The following is a 20,766-nucleotide window of genomic DNA, read 5'->3' on the forward strand; positions in this document are numbered from 1 at the left end:
CCGCATTTTACCTAGGTAATGTGCACATTAACGGCTTCCGTATCGTTAAAGTTCAAAAGTTTGTGTCTCTCATTTCCTTTCCCTACTCCTTCCCCCATCTCCCTCCACTTTTAGTTTGGTTTTTTAATAAGTAAACATAATTTTATCATATGTTTTTTTTCTTAATTGATGATTGATTCTATCAACTAATTTGTTGATTGTTTGATTGTATTAACTTGATTCTTTAGATATCAAAAAATAAATAAATAACATTATCTTAATTTAAACATACAGAAACGTTGCTGTTGTTCCAGCAAAGATCTTATTTTCACTTTAACGAGTGCCTAGTAAGTAATGTGCAGATTACCTAGGTAATTTGAGAAATGAAACAATTTTCCGCACATTAACGGATCACCGTAGTTAATCTGCACAATACCTAGATAATCTGCAGAATAACTGATTTCTGCACTTTAGCAGTAACATATATATATAAAAGTAAAGTGGATATTAAATCAGCATTATTTCAAAGCAATGTAGAAACTATGAAAGTTTCGTAAAGTAAGTTGACCAGAGAGCTTACAGGAATACACCCAGCATTCACGAGTTGCTTTAGCTCTCGTCAACTTACTTGACGAAACTTTAATATTTTCTACATACTGCTTTGAAATAATACTGGATTTAATATCCGCTTATATAATTTTGCATCGCCGAACTGAAGCCTTTTGCTCTTTATTTTAGCGTGTGTATCATCCATGAAACATCAGTATCATCCATATTATATTTTTGCATTTATTTCCGTTAAAGGCTCCCCCAATTGTTTGCAGACTTCGCGTGATTCCTAAAATTGAACACAATATTACTCTATTGTCCTCTTCAGGAGGATAATAAAGCATTAGTGCTTTATGAAGAAGGCACTTTTCGCCCCATAAACTTTGCGTCACATTCGCGTTGATATTCCGGGTGGGCTTTCGAAATGCATACAAATTTGAGCCATTCGAAAAAATGTAAAGAGGGCGCAGTGGGTCAAATTCTTAGCTTTCTAATATTTTTAAACCGCTGAGAAGGCAGGGCCGGGTGAGCTAAAATTTTGAGTTCACTTGGCACCTAGCATCTGTGATTGGTTGTGTCAACCAATCCAATTGAACGTTGTCACTTGTCATGAGTTAAGCGCTTTTTGTATACGATGTATATTACAAACAATTGTTATGCATGTTTTCTGAAACTGAAAATTTGAAAGGATGTTAGGAGAAAAATGCTAAATGTTTTTTCTTTTGCTTGTGCAGTATAGCATCTTTTGAGATTGCAAAGTATTTTAACAGTATAGAGATATTTTTATTTCTAGTCTTTGGAAACAACAGACAGGAAAAAATATCTATTCCTGATTAAAAATGAATAATCTGTGTATTATAAGACGTTGATCTACAACAAAATACCAGCATATGTGAGATTGATAAGACAGAAGAACTGCTGATACTAAAAAAAAGAAAAAAAACCTAATGAATTTAGGATTTCCGAAAGTGTGGATTGGATGTTATGTATACTGAGTCTCGGTAAACAAAATAAAATTCTTGTAAAATGGAGCGAAATATACACAAACCGGGGAAATACACATAACATGTGCAACAAATTTTACGAGATGATTTACTGCTCCATCAAACCGTATTTATTCCTGCAATACTCTCTCATTCTTCATATATTTTTTTTAATTATGCCATCATAAATTCACATATTCATGTTTAGAATTTATGGAATTGTGCTATTCGCTCTATGCAGCAATTTATAGGACACAGATATCACAAATGATAATTATTAATTATTCTTTACCATTAATGAAAGTGTTTCTACTCGCATTTATTCTTTCCTATTCTCACATGTCTTATAAATGATGGTTCACATATTTTCATCTTTGAGTATTTCAAATATACCAACCAAATATAGCATTTTCCTTCATTCTTGTTTTTTAATTAATCCTAAAACAGATTGTTTCCCCACTTCTATGTAGAAGTATTCAAAGTTGTCCTGCAATTAATTGGATTGGACCAATTAAGATGAGTGCTGATGCGCTATGCCCTTTCAAAACTTTCATGCATCGATAAAATGCAATCACACGGCATGGGCATCCACATGGGGGGGGGGGGGAATTCTCCCCGGGATCGATTTAAAAAATTCCACAAATTATAATCATAAAATTGATTGAGATATAATCTTACACCCTCGACCCTGGAAACGCTTTGTCTGTCTTGAAATTTTATTATGGGTTGCCCTGTTTTGGCCTACAGTGGGGTAGCCATAGAACACGTGTTTTATTGCAGCAGTAAAATGCGTGTTCCTGTTTTTGGTTCATCTTTTTCTGATTTTGTGAAAAATGACTGGTTAGTTTGCCCTCTGTCTAGTGAGTTACTGAGTGAAATGTGAATTGTAAATTTATAGTAAAACAAATTTAAACAGAAAAATACATTTTTAAAAGGTAAGTGTATGTAATTTAATATTATTTATTTGTTAGTTTTATGATTTTTTTTTGCTTTTAAACTGAAATAATTTAATTTAGGATTAATTAATTAGTTGATTTTTAATAAAATATTCTTCCAGTCAATTTTTTTTTATATGAAATTGTGCTAAAAACTATTAATTCTGAATACCTTTCTTTTTCCCAAGAATTAAAGATAATTAAATTTGATGCAAAATGAAATTTATAGTTTACATCGACAAATAATTACATAAAAAAAAAGCTAAAAGACATTTATTGATGTACTTATTTGTCTCTAAGCTTTGCCCCCTATGGAAAATTTTCTGCAGATGCACACCCATGCACACGGTCAAATTGACATGAAATTTACACTGTGGGTTGTATAACCCACATGATAGCACACCCAACCAAAATGAGCATGCGACGTCACTGATATATATATATCGGGCAAATATTCTGGATGTGCGGTGCTCATCCACGAAATATCAGTATCACCGATATTATATTTTTGCATTTATTCCCCTTAAAGACTCCCCTAATTGTTTGCAGACTTTGCGTGATTCCTAAAAGTAAACACAATATACTAATGCTTCATTACCCTCTTCACGAGGATAATGAAACATTCATGAAGAGGACACTTTTTGACGGGTAAACATTGCATCACATTCACGTTATTAGCCCAGGTGTGCTTTCAAAATACATACGCCTTTGCACTCTTTGAAAATATGTAAAGAGGGCGCAGTGGGTCAAATTCTTAGCGTTGTAGTATTTTTAAACCGCTGAGAAGACGTGGCTAGGTGAGCTAACATTTTGAGTTCACCCAGTGCCTAGCATCTCTGATTGGTTATTGTGTCAACCAATCCAGTTGAACGTTGTCACTTGTCATGAATTGAGTGTTTTCTGTATGATGGCTGTATTACAAACAGCTGTTACACATGTTTTCTGGAACTGAAAATTCGAAAGTGGATGTTAGGAGGAAAAAACCTAAATGTTTTTCTTGCTATGCAGTATAGCATATGTTGAGATTGCAAAGTTTTTTAATGGTATACAGGCATTTTTATTCTAGTCTTCGGAAACAAGACAGTAAAAAATATCTATTTCTGAATAAATTGAATATTCTGTATATTATAAGACGTTGATCTACAAAAAAATACCAGCACATGTGATATTGATAAGACAGATGAATCACTGATACTAAAAAAAAATTAAGGAATGTAGGATTCCCTAAAGTGGATAATTCTGATGATGATCAGATGTTATGTACTCTGAGTCTCAGTAAACAAAAGAAAATTCTTGGAAAATGGAGCGAAATATACACAAACCAGAGAAATACATATAACATGGGCAACAAATTTTACAAAATGATTGGATGCTCCATCAAACCATATTTATTCCTGCCATACTCTCTCTGTCTCCTCGTAAGTTTTTTTTTTAATTATACCATCAAAAGTTTGCATATTCACCTCTAGACTTTATAGGCTCATGCTATTCGTTCTTCCCAGCAAATTATAGGCACATATCACAAATGTTAATTATTAATAATTCGTTTAGCATTAATGAAAGTACTTCTACTCACACTTCTTCTTTCCTTTCATTTTCTATTCTCACATGTCTTAGAAATGATAATTCACATATTTTCATCTTCGGATATTTCCAATATATCAACCAAATATAGCATTCTCCTCTTAAAACAAACTGATTTTTCCCCCACTGTAGAAGTATTCAAAGTTATCATGAAATTATTTGCATTGGACCAATTAAGATGAACGCTGATGCATTATACACTCTCAAAACTTTCATACAAAGATAAAAATGCAATCATATGGCCATATGCATCTACATATGGGTGGCATGGGGAACCCTTCCCCCCTGGGATCGAGTAAAAAATTCCACACATTGTAATTGTAATAGTGATTAAGATATGTAACCTTACACCCTCCACCATGGGATGATTTTTCTGTCTTAAAATTTTATTTTGGGTTGGCCTGTTTCAGCCCATGGCCAGGTAGCCATACAATACATGTTTTATTTCAGCAATAATGCACGTGTTCCTGTTTTTGGTTCATCTTTTTCTGATTTGGGAAAAAAATGAATTGTTGTGAATAGCGACCAGTTTGCCCTCTGTGTCTAGTGAATCACTGAGTGAAGTGTCGGTTGTAAATTTATAGTGAAACAAATTTAAACAGAAAAATACATTTTTAAAAGGTAAGTGTATGTAATTTAATATTATTTTACTTGTTAGTTTTATAATTTTTTTTGCTTTTAAACTGAAATAATTTGATTTAGGATTTTCGGATCAATTAGTTGATTTTTAATAAAATATGCCAGTCAATTTTTTTATATATGAAATTGTGCTAAAAACTGTATTAATTCCGAATACTTTTCTCCCCCAAGAATTAAAGATCATTAAAATCGATGTAAAATGAAAATAATGTATTTATAGTTTACATTGACAAATAATTACATAAAAAATGCTACAAGATGTTTATTGATGTAAATATTTAATTACATCAATAATTATAAAAATTTATTGATGTAATTATTTGTCTCCAAGCTTTGTCTCCCCCCCTGAAAATTTTCAGCAGACGCCCATAGTCAAATTGACGTGAAATTTGTAGCTCAGGTGGCATAACACACAACAGCACACACAACTGAAATGGGTACGTGGCACCACAGATATATATATATATATATATTTTTATATATATATATATATATATATATTCATAATATCCTATAATTAATAATACAGTATATTATATTATAATATATTGCGTTAGCTGATTCTTTTTAATAATGGATATATATATATCGATTTTCCGAATAAAAGTTCTGCTACTGCCTTATGAGATCGACTAACTCACCTTCATTCGAAAAAACATATATAAAGATTTTCGGCACGAAGAAAATCGAACTTACGCCTTTTACAATCAAAGGGCGCAATGTACCGTCCTTCAAATTTCGCTAATATCTCACTTAACAAATTTAAGCATTTCAGCTCTATAGTATATTATGCACCTACCAATAGATCATTTATGATAAATTTGACTTTTTGACATACTTTAGCTATAGTATTGAATGAATAAATATTTGACTTCATTTACGAGGCTCGAAGTTTTTGAACATGGTCAGTTTGAAGCCTGGTGTGTGATGTGAACCAATAGTTTGAATATGCTACAGGCTAGTGAAACCTTAATAAAAGGTGATTATATGGGTTTGTGTGTACAAACTTAGAGAATATGTCCGATTTCGGACATTTTTGAAACTTAAGTTTCTTTTCACATTTGGCTATAAAATATACATAGATGAATAATATCCTCTATTTCGATATAATAAAACTATCACTTAATTTCATACAACATTGTACTTTAAAACAATACAGCATAAAAATATGAATGGAACTTATTTTAAATTGTGAAATATAGAGAATAATTATAGATTTAATAATCAAAATGAATTAAATTAAATGATAAATTATGATGTAGTAAAAGGAATTTTTCAGCATTTTTGGAGTAGCATCTTCTGGGGGAAGGTTATAAAATAAAAAACTTTCTAAGAAAGAAATTTTCTGAGAAATTGTATTGTGGAAGTTTACTCTATTAGCTTTGGAAATACTTCTTATTCAGGAATTGAGTATGGTTTGTTATTCCATGCAATCAATTTCTGCCATAGCATAACGTGGAGATTATGTCATATTCTATTCAATTTTTTTTTTATTTCATTATTTATATTTTATTTATTTATTTTGTTATATATATAGATAGATAGATATAGATATATATATTAAAGATACCAAGAAATTTCATAAACTTGGTTTTAATCCTGTTTTTTCCCCAAGTAAGCCAAGTTTGCCCGTGAAGTATTTTCAGATTGAGGCAACTTGTGGTAAAGGTGACAGTTGTAGGTGTCCTCTAGCGATGAGTCTCCAGACTCCTTGGAGGTGTCATGAACAATAATAATAATAAGCTCTTATCACTTGCCTAAGTATCTCATAATACAAAGCATATCTCCTTACGGACATGTAATGCTATATATTATGGGAAGGGTTACTACCCAGACTGGTTTGCCTGTATTAAGTGCAGGGTTACCTCTCCAAAAACTCATGAGATCCCCGGATCACCCAATAATGAGCGACCTAAAGGGAAAAAAACTCAGCGTTGTCCCCCCCCCAGTAACAGGCTCACCCTGTCACTGAAAAGAACTCAGCGTTTTTTGGCTCTATCCAGTGGCAGGCTCACCCCACCACCTAGCAGAACCAGAACCACTCATATTTCATCTGAGGGGTGACAGCAACAGCCATGCCTTAGTTAACTTCATGGACTACAGCATTGCTGTTTGTTACCCCCCCCCCCAGGACCTGGGTGACAGCAACAGCCAAACTTCAGTTAAAACTTCATGGGCTACAACATTGCCATTCATCACCGAAGCTTCCAACTGGTTTCAACCCTTAGGGATCTCATCAGTGGGAGCCAGACTCAGAAGTGGTGATACCAAGATTGAAGTAATGCAGAACTTATATTTACCTATACGAGTTGCCACAAGGTGCTTTGACCTTATTAAATAAAAATCTCTGGATGAGAGAAAGATGTAGAAAGTTTTTTACCTTGGGTGTACTATATGTTAAAGATAGCAAGAAATTTTATGAATTTGGTTTTAATCCTTTTTTTTCCCAAGTAAGCCAAGTTTGCACGTGAAGTATTTTTAGGTCTCAGGCAACTCGTGGTAAAGATGGCATAAGCTCTGATCACTTGCCTAAGTATCCCATAATACAAAGCACATCTCCTTACGGACATGCATAATGCTGTGTATTATGGGAAGGGTTTCTCTCTCTCATCCTGAGATTTTTATTTAATAAGATCAAAGCATCTTGTGGCTTTGATCTTAGGTAAATTTATCATAGGTAAATATAAGTTCTGCATTACTTCAACCCTGGTATCACCACTTCTGGGTCTGGCTCCCACTGACGAGTCCTCAATAAAGGCTGAAACCAGTCTGAGTAGTGACTCTTCCCATAATACATAGCATTATACATGTCCATAAGGAGATGTGCTTTGTATTATGGGATACTTAGGCAAGTGATCAGAATGATCACTTGCCTAATTGAGTTCCAATCACTTGCAAGTGATCAGAGCTTATGCCACCTTTACCATGAGTTGCCTCAGACCTGAAAATACTTCATGTGCAAACTTGGTTTACTTGCTTGTTTGCTTACTTGGGAAAAAAAGGATTAAAACCAAGTTTATAAAATTTCTTGGTATCTTTAACTTATAGTACACCCAAGGTGAAAAAGCTTTCAACATACAGTCATACCCCGAATCTGGAGTTATGCGGTTTCTTAAAAATTTTATCACAAAAAAATAATAATATCGTCCAAAAGAAGCAAGTCCGATTCTTCTACAGCTAGCAAGAAAAGAAAAATATTGACTTGGAAGCAAAATTCAACATCATTAAGGATTTTGAAGGCGGAATGAAAATTTGTGAGCTAGCAAATAAGTTCGATCTACAGGAATCCACAGTGAGAACAATCATAAAAGCAAGGTTTACAGATTTTGGAGGACATAGATTCTGACGAGGAATCAATTGTAGCCACAAGGCATGGAATAAAAAAATCATTAGCTTGCTGTGAAGAAAGTTTGCATGACAAGAAAAAGACATTATGCCGTCAGGTGCATCTATTAGATTTTATGAAACCATCGACATCGAAATAACTTTCTTTTTTTATGTACGAAAAGCTACAATTATGGTTATATTTCTTAAAAAATAGGTGTTTTTGTAAACCTTTGGTCCCAATTGTATGTTTGTATATATAAATTGCATGCAGAATTATACCCAGAGTTACACGAATTCGACTTGTGCGCTTTTTGTTGGTCCTACCTACTGTGTAACTTTGGGGTATGACTATATATGTGTATATCAGTGGCGTCGCATGTCCATTTCGGTTGGGTGTTCTGTTGTATGGATTATGCAGCCCATGCCACAAATTTCATGTCAATTTGACCATATGCATGGGCATCTGCAGAAAATTTTCCGGGAGGGGGGAACAAAGCTTGGAAACAAATAATTACATCAATAAATTTTTATAATTATTGATGTAATTAAATAATTACATCAATAAACATCTTGTAGCATTTTTTAATGTAATTATTTGTCAATGTCAACTATAAATGCATTATTTTCATTTTAAATCGTTTTAACGATCTTTAATTCTTGGGAAAAAAGGATTCGGAATTAATACACTTTTTAGCACAATTTCATATATAAAAAAATTGACTGGCATATTTTATTAAAAATCAACTAATTAATCCCAAAATCCAAAATCCAAATTATTTCGGTTTAAAAGCAAAAAAAATCATAAAACTAACAAGTAAAATTACATACACTTATTTTTTAAAAATGTATTTTTCTGTTTCACTATAAATTTACAATTGACACTTCACTCAGTGATTCACTAGACACAGAGGGAAAATGAACACTGGTCGCTGTTCACAACAGTTCATTTTTTTCACAAATCAGAAAAAGATGAACCAAAAACAGGAACTTGTGCTTCGTTGCTGTAATAAAACGTGTTTTATGGCTACCCGGCCGTGAGCTGAAACAGGCCAACCCATTATAAAATTTTAAGACAGAAAAAGCATCCCATGGTGGAGAGTGTAAGGTTACATATTTCAATCACTTTTATGATTATAATTTGGGAATTTTTTATTTGATCCCTGGGGGGTTCCTTGTTGCCCCCCCCCCCTATGTGGATGCACATGACCATGTGATTGCGTTTTTATTGATGTATGAATATTTTGAGAGTGTATAGTGCATCATCTTAATTGGTCCAATGCAATTAATTGCAGGATAACTTTGAATTCTTCTGCGGTGTGGGAAAAACCGGTTTATTTTAGTATTTATTAGAAAACAATAATGAAGGAGAATGCTATATTTGGTTGGTATATTGGAAATATCCGAAGATGAAAATATGTGAACTATCATTTCTAAGACATGTGAGAATAGAAAATGAAAGAAAGAATAAATGTGAGTAGAAATACTTTCATTAAAGCTAAACGAATTTTTAATAATTAACATTTGTGATATGTGCCTTTAATTTGCTGGGAAGAGCGAATAGCATGAGCCTATAAAGTCTAGACATTAATAAGCTAATTTATGATAGCATAATTAAAAAAAAAACTTACGAGGAGACATAGAGTATGGCAGGAATAAATATGGTTTGTAGGAGCAGCCAATCATTTTGTAAAATTTGTTGCCCGTGTTATGTGTATTTCTCTGGTTTGTGTATATTTCATGCCATTTTCCAAGAATTTTCTTTTTTTTACTGAGACTCAGAGTACATAACATCAGATCATTATAGGAATTATCCATACTTTCGGGCAGGGGCGCGCCGGCCATATGTGCAATGTGTGCGATGCACACAGGCACCAGTATAGTAAAGGTGCCAAAGAAGAAGAAATACTTTAAAAAAACGTTTTTTTAAAGTGATTTTTTTATTGGAGGGGGATAGGGGCGCCAACTAAAGTTTTGCACACAAGCACCGGACACTACTGGTGCACCCCTTCTTTCAGGAATCCTACATTCCTTAGTTGTTGTTTTTTTTAGTGTCAGCGGTGCATCTGTGTTATCAATCTCACATCTGCTGGTATTTTTTGTAGATCAACGTCTTATAATACACAGAATATTCATTTTTATTCAGGAAGAGATATTTTTTATTGTCTGTTGTTTCCGAAGACTAGAATAAAAATGCCTGTATACTGTTAAAAAACTTTGCAACCTCAACAGATGCTATACTGCATAGCAAGAAAAACATTTACGTTTTTTTCCTCCTAACATCCACTTTCAAATTTTCAGTTCCAGAAAACATGTGTAACAGCTGTTAGTAATACAGCTATCATACAGAAAGCACTAAACTCATGACAAGTGACAACGTTCAATTGGATTGGTTAACACAGTAACCAATCACAGACTCTAGGTGCTGGGCTGCTCAAAATATTAGCTCACCTAGCCACGCCTTCTCAGCAGTTTAAAAATACTAGAATGCTAAGAATTTGACCCACTGCACCCTCTTTACATATTTTCAAAGGTCGCAAAAGCAGACCCGGGCTATTAACATGAATGTGATGCAATGTTTATGTGTCAAAAAGTACTAATGCTTCATTATCCTCGTGAAGAGGGCAATATAGCATTAGTATATTGTGTTTAATTCTAGGAATCACGCAAAGTCTGCACTTTGCGTGATTAGGTGAACAATTAGGGGAGTCTTTAACGTGAATAAATGCAAAAATATACTATTGGTGATACTGATATTTCGTGGATGAGCATCGCACACCTAGCACACCTGGAACATTCGTCCCAATATAGATATACGAGGGCTGTTCAATAAGTAATAAGACTAATTTTACTGTCACGAAACCACTCATCACAATATTAATTTCTGTGGAATAAAGAAATGTTGCTGTCTGTATTAACAAAAGAGGTTGATAGTGGCGTATATGGGCTGATGTGCCAGAGTGGCACGTGACTAAATGCAAGCTTGTTTCGGCATGCCTACGATCCGCAAACAGTCGTCGAAATGGAAGTGTCCTTGGAACAGCGTTATGCGATTAAATTTTGTGTGCGTTTGCAAAAATCGGCATCGGACACTTTTAACATGATATGCGAAGCTTTCCACAATGAAGCAATGTCGAGGGCAAGTGTTTTTCACTGGCATAAAACCTTTAAGGAAGGAAGGCAAAATGTGGAAGATCTTGAACGTGAGGGAAGACCTTCAACATCCATCACAGGACAATGATCAACACAGCAGCGATTATCATCAAGGAGGATCGCAGAATTACAGTACACCAGCTGCATGTTGTCCTGAATATTTCTGTGGGAAGTGTTCACTCAATCATGGCTGAACATTTGGGACTGAAACGTGTTTGCGCCCGATGGAGTCCCAAACTCTTGACACTGGAGCAAATGCAGCATCGAGTGGATGTGTGCACAGAATGGAAAGAAAGACTGGAACAAGAAGGTGACAACTTCTTAAAACACATCATTACAGCAGATGAAGCTAGATTGTATCACTATGACCTTACACTGAAACAACAAAGCAGTGAATGGAAGCATCCGTCTTCGCCTACCCCCAAGAAAGCAAAAACTGTAAAATCGGCTGGTAAAGTTATGACCATAATGGTATAGCACATCAAAAGGAAGCATCCATTGCTGATGAATGGCTTCTTATTGCACCACGATAATGCAAGACCACATATTGCTGGTTGTATAGTGAACGTTTTGCAGAAGAACAACATAGATATCCTACCACACCCTTCATACAGTCCTGATCTCGCACCGTGTGATTTCTGGCTGTTTCCTCAGCCCAAGAAACCACTAAGAGGCTGCCATTTCGAAAGCAACAAAGCATGTGTAAAAGCTGCGGAGGCAGTTTTGAAAGAACTCTCAAAAAAAAATGGACTTTCACATGTGTTTAAGAAGTGGACACAACGTTGGGACAAATGCATCGTGTCTCACGGTAGTTACTTCGAAAAAGACCATGTAAATGATGACGATTAAAGGTAATCCGTTTTCTGTATAAATATAGTCTTATAACTTATTGAACAGCCTACGTATATATATAGTGGTTTGATATTTCAATTTATTGTTTTTCTTTTATGAATTCATTGCTGTACTTGCATTTTTACATGATTAATGAGAGATGTGTGTGCCCCTTTTTATGGGTCACCCAGATATTTTGTTTGCATATTTTACATATTGCAAAATATGTAAATCTTGGAAGTTTTACATGATTTACATGTAAAACTTCTAAGTATTGTTCTTCGTTATTAATGATCAAAACTGTACTCTCTTTCAGTATTTTAATAGTTCATAATATAAACAACTTTTAAGATTCATAATATAGACAAAAATAACACCAAAGAAAGTTCCTATAACAAAAACAAGCCTTTGTATACTAAAATAACTCATAGAATTACCTGTTATTGAAGAACACACTAACAGAAATAAGAGAGCAGAGATAAAGGGAATCGTCACACCTCTTAATACAGCCCCATCTTGACTGTACACAGATCTGATCACCAAGGTTCCTTGGAGATGTAGAAGAGGTGGAAAGGATCATCCAAAGGCAGATGACCAAGATGGTAGCAAGTCTATGGGATGCTCCTTATGAGAATGGATTGAAGATATGTGAGTTACAGAAATTGGCAGATAGGAGGAAAAGGAATCCCATTCATGTGTCATCTCCTATCTAGGAGGTTGACTACCATGATGTGACTCATGGTTAACTACAGGCATAACGACATGTGGTGAGGACCTTATCTCTTCCACATATTGTCATTAGTATTCATGACTGTAATCTGTGTGTGTGTGTTCACAGGGCCGGTTAGCCTGTTCTGAGTGACAAAAAACCTGAGTTTCCAGATAAAAACCCTCTTTCCTCCGTATGAGATTGCTAGCTCACTTTTAGTCGAAAGAGATCAGATAAAGGTTCCTCACATCATAGATGGGAATTGAACCCATGTCTTTCCGACCAAAGGGCTTTATCCATACCAACTGAGCTACGGAGGCTCAGGAAAAGGAATGTTACTTAAAAATAGGATTGACACAGATGAAATTTTTCAGTACATAACTAGTACAAGGAGAACTAAGGATCATCCATAAATATTAAGAAACAGTTTAGTTGGCAAAGAAGTGATGGCTACATTTTTTTACTTGGAGTGCTTTGAATGAGTGGAATGGATTGCCAGAGTCAATTGTGATTGCTGTGATGATGAATGAGTTCAAATTGTGAAAATGAAGGTTTGTGTTTGGTTTACAGAATGTTAGTGCACCTCCCCAGGATGAGTCTACAGATTCCATGGAGATATCCAGAATGATGATGACAATAATAATAATATATGGTCAAGCAAGATAAGCAGCTTTTCCCTGTTGGTTACGTTTGTTATGGCGCATGTAACAGGAATTTTTCTGCTTAGGCCTATCTGAGTACTAAAGCAAAATCAAATATTCAGCACATCCCCAGTCAGTAGTACAGACTGGGGATGTGCTTTATACAATTTAAGTTGTGGTTTCTCTGTTATATTTTTCAAGTTCTGATTGTTCTTGAAATATAATTGGATTTGCCTTCTTATATATATCCCCCCCCCCCACACACACATCCTATGTTAAATGATATACATGTTCTTAAATTTTGTGAGCAAGAACTAGTTGTTCCATAATGCATGGAACAATTATCATGCATTATTTCTTTGTATTTAATTACTTACTTTTCAGAATAATCACTTCTATGTTTTTTTAATATTGGCTTTCTGCCTTTGTCTAATAGCAATTTTACTCAAAAATTATCATCTAAAACTCTTAGGAGAATAAATCCTAAAACCAGCTAACTCACTTTCAGTTGAAAAGCTCTTATAATTTCCTCTTGTTCTAGACCACGAATGGGGAACCTGTGGCCCTTAGGCTACATGCTGCCTTTGGAGCTGTTCGGTATGGCCTTTTCTCATATTTTTTGTCAATGATGTATCTTCATCATTTAAATATTATTCGTTCTCAAACAGCATGTATTTGAATTAATTATGTTTAAAAAATTGTTATTTTTAAAGCACAGAGTTAAAAAATTAACAACTGCTGTTATCAGTCTATTCATTGTTCTATGATTAGTGCACTATCATGTTATATTAATTTGTCATTAGAGGCTACTACAAATGCTCAGTGCAATGTCAGCTTGATTTTAAAAAAAAATTGTTTAATTTGCACATCAACATGTTGTGGTGCTGTTGTATCTATTGTCATTTTATAACAAGTTGAATGTATATAAGTTTTTGTTTAATTCATTTATTAATTTTTTTAAATTTTTATTTGTGTTGTTACATTTTTTGGACATCCTTCACGTGGATCATCTTCAAGGCTGGTATGGCCACGTTTAAACTCGGCAGCCCATTTCTTAATTGTTGAAAATGAAAGAGAAGAGAAGAGTGTCCATAAACTTTTACGAACTTCGAATGAATTTCTTTTGGCATTAAACCTTCTTTTACAAAGAATTTTATAACCACACGATACTCAATTTTATCCATTTCAAAGGATACAGATAACACTTTTGCTTCAGACAGCTGTAAAACAAACTACTTGATAGAATGACTTGCAATTTCATATGGACGCTTATGACAGATGTACCAACTTAGAAAAAAAAAATCGTGCCGATATTTTGGCCATCTATGGTGAGGCCGAGAACTTTCAAAACCACGCTCGCAAAAAGATACAATGCTCATCACCAGTATGGTACACATGAGGACCACAAATGTGCAAAATTGGAAGGAGAACAAAGAAAATATATATTTATAAATATGCAACTTCAAAAAAAACCAGCAGTAACAATAATTATTTCAAGTGATGACAGGATGAAATAATGAAATTAATGAATCAACTTATAAAGAAGCATATATATTCAGGAGAAAAGGTAAGTCATATAGTGGTTTGAAAGTCATAAAACAGTGCATTGTCAAAGTTGTAGCATGTCTGCATTCAGATAAAGTTAATAAATACAAATAACTTCCTCTTTCATGAAGAATTAAGAACTGAATGATGACATGAATTAGCTGTTACTGAACATTTTCAAAAAATTTGCGACAATGAAGATACATGTTTTTGCAATTACCCTAGATGAGTCCACTGATATTACTGACTCAGCACAAGTTTTATTTTATATATGCATTATAACTGCAGATTTTCAGTGTTATGAAAAGCTACTAACTTTGGCTGCTCTTAATGATAGAACACATGGAATTGACGTTTTTAATATTTTTAAAGATAATGTATAGAAACAAAACTTAATTTGTGTAATTTAGTAAGTGTATGCACATATGGTGCTTCTTCTGTGATAGGAAAACATTAAGGATTTTTGTTGCATTGCTACAAAATGAAATCCAAAATTCTGATAACTTGATTTCTTTTCATTGTAAATTACATCAACAGAATCTTTACATCAAGTCTATTTTCTTTTAAAAGACAAATTAAGGAAAGTTATTGATATTGTTAACTGTATTCGAGCATATGTTTCAAGGCATCGTCAGTTTCATAATGTTCTTCAAATTGTTGAAGAAAACATTAGTGTGGATCTTCTTTATCACTCTACAGTATCCTGGTTGTCACAGAGAAAAGTTCTAGAACAAGTTTTAATACTTTAAAAAACAAATTTTTACTTGACACAAAATAAACCTTGTGAATTCTTATGTGACTTAATATCAAAACAAAATCAGCTAAATGTTTGCCTACAAGGCAAAACTAATCAATATACGAAATGTGGCAGAATATTCTAACATTTAGGAAGAAGTTAATTTTTTTCGAAGCTCTTCTTTCTAAACCTGTAATTTCAGCTGAACATTTCTCCAAACTGGCATAGGTAGTTGAAGAACAGTACTAATAAAACGGTATTAACAACACCACAAACACTTTTATCCACAAGGATGTTTTATTAACGCTAATATTTCGCTGATTTTCAACTCAGCATCATCAGAGCACAACACACATGTAAACGCGACAGTGAGTGAGTGAAACAATGTAATTGCAAAAGACAAAAGATCTAAAGTCCTATTTTTAGCGCCCTCTAACGAAAAAAAAAAAAAAAAAAAAAGCAGCAGTTATCCAGGAGTTTTTCTTAGGATAACCGTCTCCCAAATTTTTGGCAAATTAATGCAACCATATTTGTTAAGGTTGGGAGAATTCTTCAAAGCCATTGCTGACTCAAAAAATAATCTTTCAGATCTATACCGACTCCTAAATAGCACATTCGTTTTTCTCCATCTAATCCTGTGTGAAGGAGTGTCCAAAGCGTGGTCTGCCAGTCCCGACTTGCCATAGTAATAGTAGCGAATGTATCTTTCATGTTCTTCCAGGCGGATGTTCACTGATCTTCCTGTTTGCCCATAATAGGCCAAGTCACAGTCACATGGAACTTCATACACTCCTGGGTGTGCTAAAGGGTGAAGTTTATCCTTTGGCGAGCGGATCAGAGTTGCCAGCTTGACATGAGGCTTGAAGGTGGTGCGAAGGCCATGTTTCAACAATACTTTGGCTATCTTTTCCGATGTACCTCTGATATAGGGAATGGAAATGGTCATGTTGTATTCTTGTGTATTAGGGGGGGGGGGGGGCAGAGTAATGGGCCTATGTAGTATTTTTTCTATTTTGTAGGGATTGTAGCCGTTGGCTAAGAACGTATGGCGCAGGTACTGGAGTTCAGTGGTCAGAGCTGTATCGTTAGAACAAATGGCTCTGGCTCTGTGTGTAAGTGTTTTTAAAATGCCGTACTGTTGGACTGGATGATGATGTGATTGTTTATGTAGGTATCTTCCTGTGTGTGTAGGCTTTCTGTAAATAGAAAAAGATAGTGATCCATCTGACAGGCGGGTGACTAATGTGTCAAGAAAAGGTAGACAGTTATTTGATTCTTTTTCTACTGTGAAGTGAATTTTGGGGTGTTGGCTGTTTAGGTAGGTGACAAAAGCGTCCAAAGTGTCTTGTCCATGGGGCCAGATGGCAAACACATCATCTACATAGCGCAACCAAACTTGTGGCTTGTATGTAGCTGTGGTAAGTACTTTGTTTTCAAAGTGTTCCATGTAAAAATTTGCTAGCGGGGGGGAGAGGGGGGAACCCATAGCAGTACCATTAATCTGTTTGTAGAATTTTCCCCCCCATGTAAAGTAACCTGCATTCATGGTAAATTGAAATAATTCAAAAATATCTGGGGGAAATTTAGACTTGATTAAATCAAGAGTGTCTATAAGTGGTACATTGGTAAATAGGGAGGTGACATCGAAACTAACCATTATGTCTGAATTTTTTAGGATTAACCAGTGTTTTGAAATGGATTGAATTTTTTACAAAAGTAGAGGAGTTGCCAGTAAGAGGGGCAAGCGACTTAGCTAAATGCCGGGCCAGTTTATATGTGGGACTATCTATGCTATCAACTATGGGACGTAGGGGAACATTAGTTTTGTGGATTTTTGGTAATCCATAAATACGGGGTGTTTTAACATGAATTGGTTTTATTTTCCTGATGATTTCTTAGGGCCATGATGTCACTTTTTTCAGTAATTTTCGGACTTTTTTCTTTTGCGACATTGTAGGGTCTCGATGTATACTTTGATACGTGGAACTGTCACATATGAGATCTTGCATTTTTTTGTTATATTCTTCTTTACATACTTCTTCAAAACACTGGTTAAAAATCTAATCCTAAAAAATTCAGACATAATGGTTAGTTTCGATGTCACCTCCCTATTTACCAATGTACCACTTATAGACACTCTTGATTTAATCAAGTCTAAATTTCCCCCAGATATTTTTGAATTATTTCAATTTACCATGAATGCAGGTTACTTTACATGGGGGGGAAAATTCTACAAACAGATTAATGGTACTGCTATGGGTTCCCCCCTCTCCCCCCCGCTAGCAAATTTTTACATGGAACACTTTGAAAACAAAGTACTTACCACAGCTACATACAAGCCACAAGTTTGGTTGCGCTATGTAGATGATGTGTTTGCCATCTGGCCCCATGGACAAGACACTTTGGACACTTTTGTCACCTACCTAAACAGCCAACACCCCAAAATTCACTTCACAGTAGAAAAAGAATCAAATAACTGTCTACCTTTTCTTGACACATTAGTCACCCGCCTGTCAGATGGATCACTATCTTTTTCTATTTACAGAAAGCCTACACACACAGGAAGATACCTACATAAACAATCACATCATCATCCAGTCCAACAGTACGGCATTTTAAAAACACTTACACACAGAGCCAGAGCCATTTGTTCTAACGATACAGCTCTGACCACTGAACTCCAGTACCTGCGCCATACGTTCTTAGCCAACGGCTACAATCCCTACAAAATAGAAAAAATACTACATAGGCCCATTACTCTGCCCCCCCCCTAATACACAAGAATACAACATGACCATTTCCATTCCCTATATCAGAGGTACATCGGAAAAGATAGCCAAAGCATTGTTGAAACATGGCCTTCGCACCACCTTCAAGCCTCATGTCAAGCTGGCAACTCTGATCCGCTCGCCAAAGGATAAACTTCACCCTTTAGCACACCCAGGAGTGTATGAAGTTCCATGTGACTGTGACTTGGCCTATTATGGGCAAACAGGAAGATCAGTGAACATCCGCCTGGAAGAACATGAAAGATACATTCGCTACTATTACTATGGCAAGTCGGGACTGGCAGACCACGCTTTGGACACTCCTTCACACAGGATTAGATGGAGAAAAACGAATGTGCTATTTAGGAGTCGGTATAGATCTGAAAGATTATTTTTTGAGTCAGCAATGGCTTTGAAGAATTCTCCCAACCTTAACAAATATGGTTGCATTAATTTGCCAAAAATTTGGGAGACGGTTATCCTAAGAAAAACTCCTGGATAACTGCTGCTTTTTTTTTTTTTTTTTTTTCGTTAGAGGGCACCAAAAATAGGACTTTAGATCTTTTGTCTTTTGCAATTACATTGTTTCACTCACTCACTGTCGCGTTTACATGTGTGTTGTGCTCTGATGATGCTGAGTTGAAAATCAGCGAAATATTAGCGTTAATAAAACATCCTTGTGGATAAAAGTGTTTGTGGTGTTGTTAATACCGTGAAAAATAAGTCATGAATAACCATCAATGCCTAAGCTTATCAGTTAGAGTACTAATAAAACCTTGAGAAACTATGCTGTTAATGAATACACCAGTGTCTTAGACTCATTGATTGAAGAATACAATGACATGTTTAAAGATTTTGAGAAATATGGTCTCACACTAAAACTGGCTTTCCAACTGCATCTGGTTGATGTTTCTAGTGCACTAGTTTCGCTAATGAAAATTTACAAATGAAGCTGATTGAGCTCTTAGAAGACAATATTTCGAAATCTCTGTATGACATTAAGAAAGATCCTATTAAAATATGGAAGAATGCTGTCAAGTATCCAAAAATGGGTTTTTTAGCAGGGTTTTTCATCCCGCATACAGACAAATTGGCCCTTCAGAACACACGCAATTTACAGACATAGCATACTAGTTGTGATGGTGGTGGAGGAGGTGGGCGGTAGATGGTGTTGATGGAGATGATTCATAGTAGAGGTTCGGTGTAGTGGTTGAGATAGTTGTAGGTGTCCTCCCGCGATGAGTCTTCGGACTCCTTGGTGGTTGTCAGGAATAATAATAATAATAAAATGTGTCAATATCTTCGACATGTGCTGAGGATGCTGACATATTTCAGCACTATCCTGTTTCACTACAGCCTAATGTTGTGAATCAACATTTTCACATGGTTGAAGTTAAGACATGCTTGAGATCACAAATGATGAACACTCACCTGGAAGACTAACTGAAGCTAAAAACAGCAATGCTGAAACCAAATATCAAATTCTTATCTAGCAATAAGCAATCTCAAAAGAGTCATTAAATTATGTGCCACTTAGCTAAATAAATTAACATGAAGCTTGTATTCCTAGAATATAATAAAATAAATTATATTTTGTTTGTTAATGTTAATTATTATTATTTTTTTGTAAATAAATAAAACACTTTTGAGAGTTTTAATAGATTTTAAATGTTGTGATATTACTGTAGGCATATGACGTCCTTAAATTTTAGCAATATTTATTATATATGAAGTGTGTGTCCTTATGAGGAATTCATGAAGTGATATATGCTTTCCGATGCCTAAAAGTCCCCCCCCCCCCGTTTTTCTAGACAATATTTGAACTAAGTTGTGCTGTGGGAGTACTAAATAATTTTAATATATATATATATATATATAATTATTTTAAATGACTGATACCGAGAGATAAAGAGATGGCATAGTTTATTTAAAAAGATACTACTAGTTTTGTTGAATGGATCAACTTCTTCAGGTATCACAATCAAAGAAATATACAAAAAATAAAAAAATAACAAGAAATGATTGTGATACCTGAAGAAGTTGATCCATTCAACGAAACTAGTAAACTAGTAGTATCTTTTTAAATAAACCATGTCATCTCTTTATCTCTCGGTATCAGTCATTTAAAATAATTTATAATATTTTCTACTGAGTAATATATATATATATATATATATATATATATTCTTCACTCTGTAGAAGTGACATTTGCATCCATAACGCAAATATATTTACATTTTTTTTAATGTATCAAAAAATAAATTATTTATTGAATGTGTTTCCCAGCTGAAGTTCACTTTAAATTATTATTAAAAATAAAATAAATACAATAAAATATCCATTCCTTACTTATTATTATTTTTTATTCACCTTGTCATGTATTTATTCAC

The 20,766-nt window shown here is 34.6% G+C and overlaps 1 protein-coding gene across 1 annotated transcript in view; it reads left to right on the forward strand.

The window, feature by feature from the left end:
• Positions 1-20,766, forward strand: part of LOC150102978 (uncharacterized) — a 215,204-nt gene that overhangs the window by 138,125 nt on the left and 56,313 nt on the right. The gene's annotated exons all lie outside the window — the stretch shown is intronic.

Source organism: Typopeltis vanoorti, chromosome 9 (assembly GCF_054136105.1).
Source record: "Typopeltis vanoorti isolate ZY-2024b chromosome 9, IOZ_Tvanoo_1.0, whole genome shotgun sequence".
In the NCBI taxonomy this organism is placed as follows: Eukaryota; Metazoa; Arthropoda; class Arachnida; order Uropygi; family Thelyphonidae; genus Typopeltis; species Typopeltis vanoorti.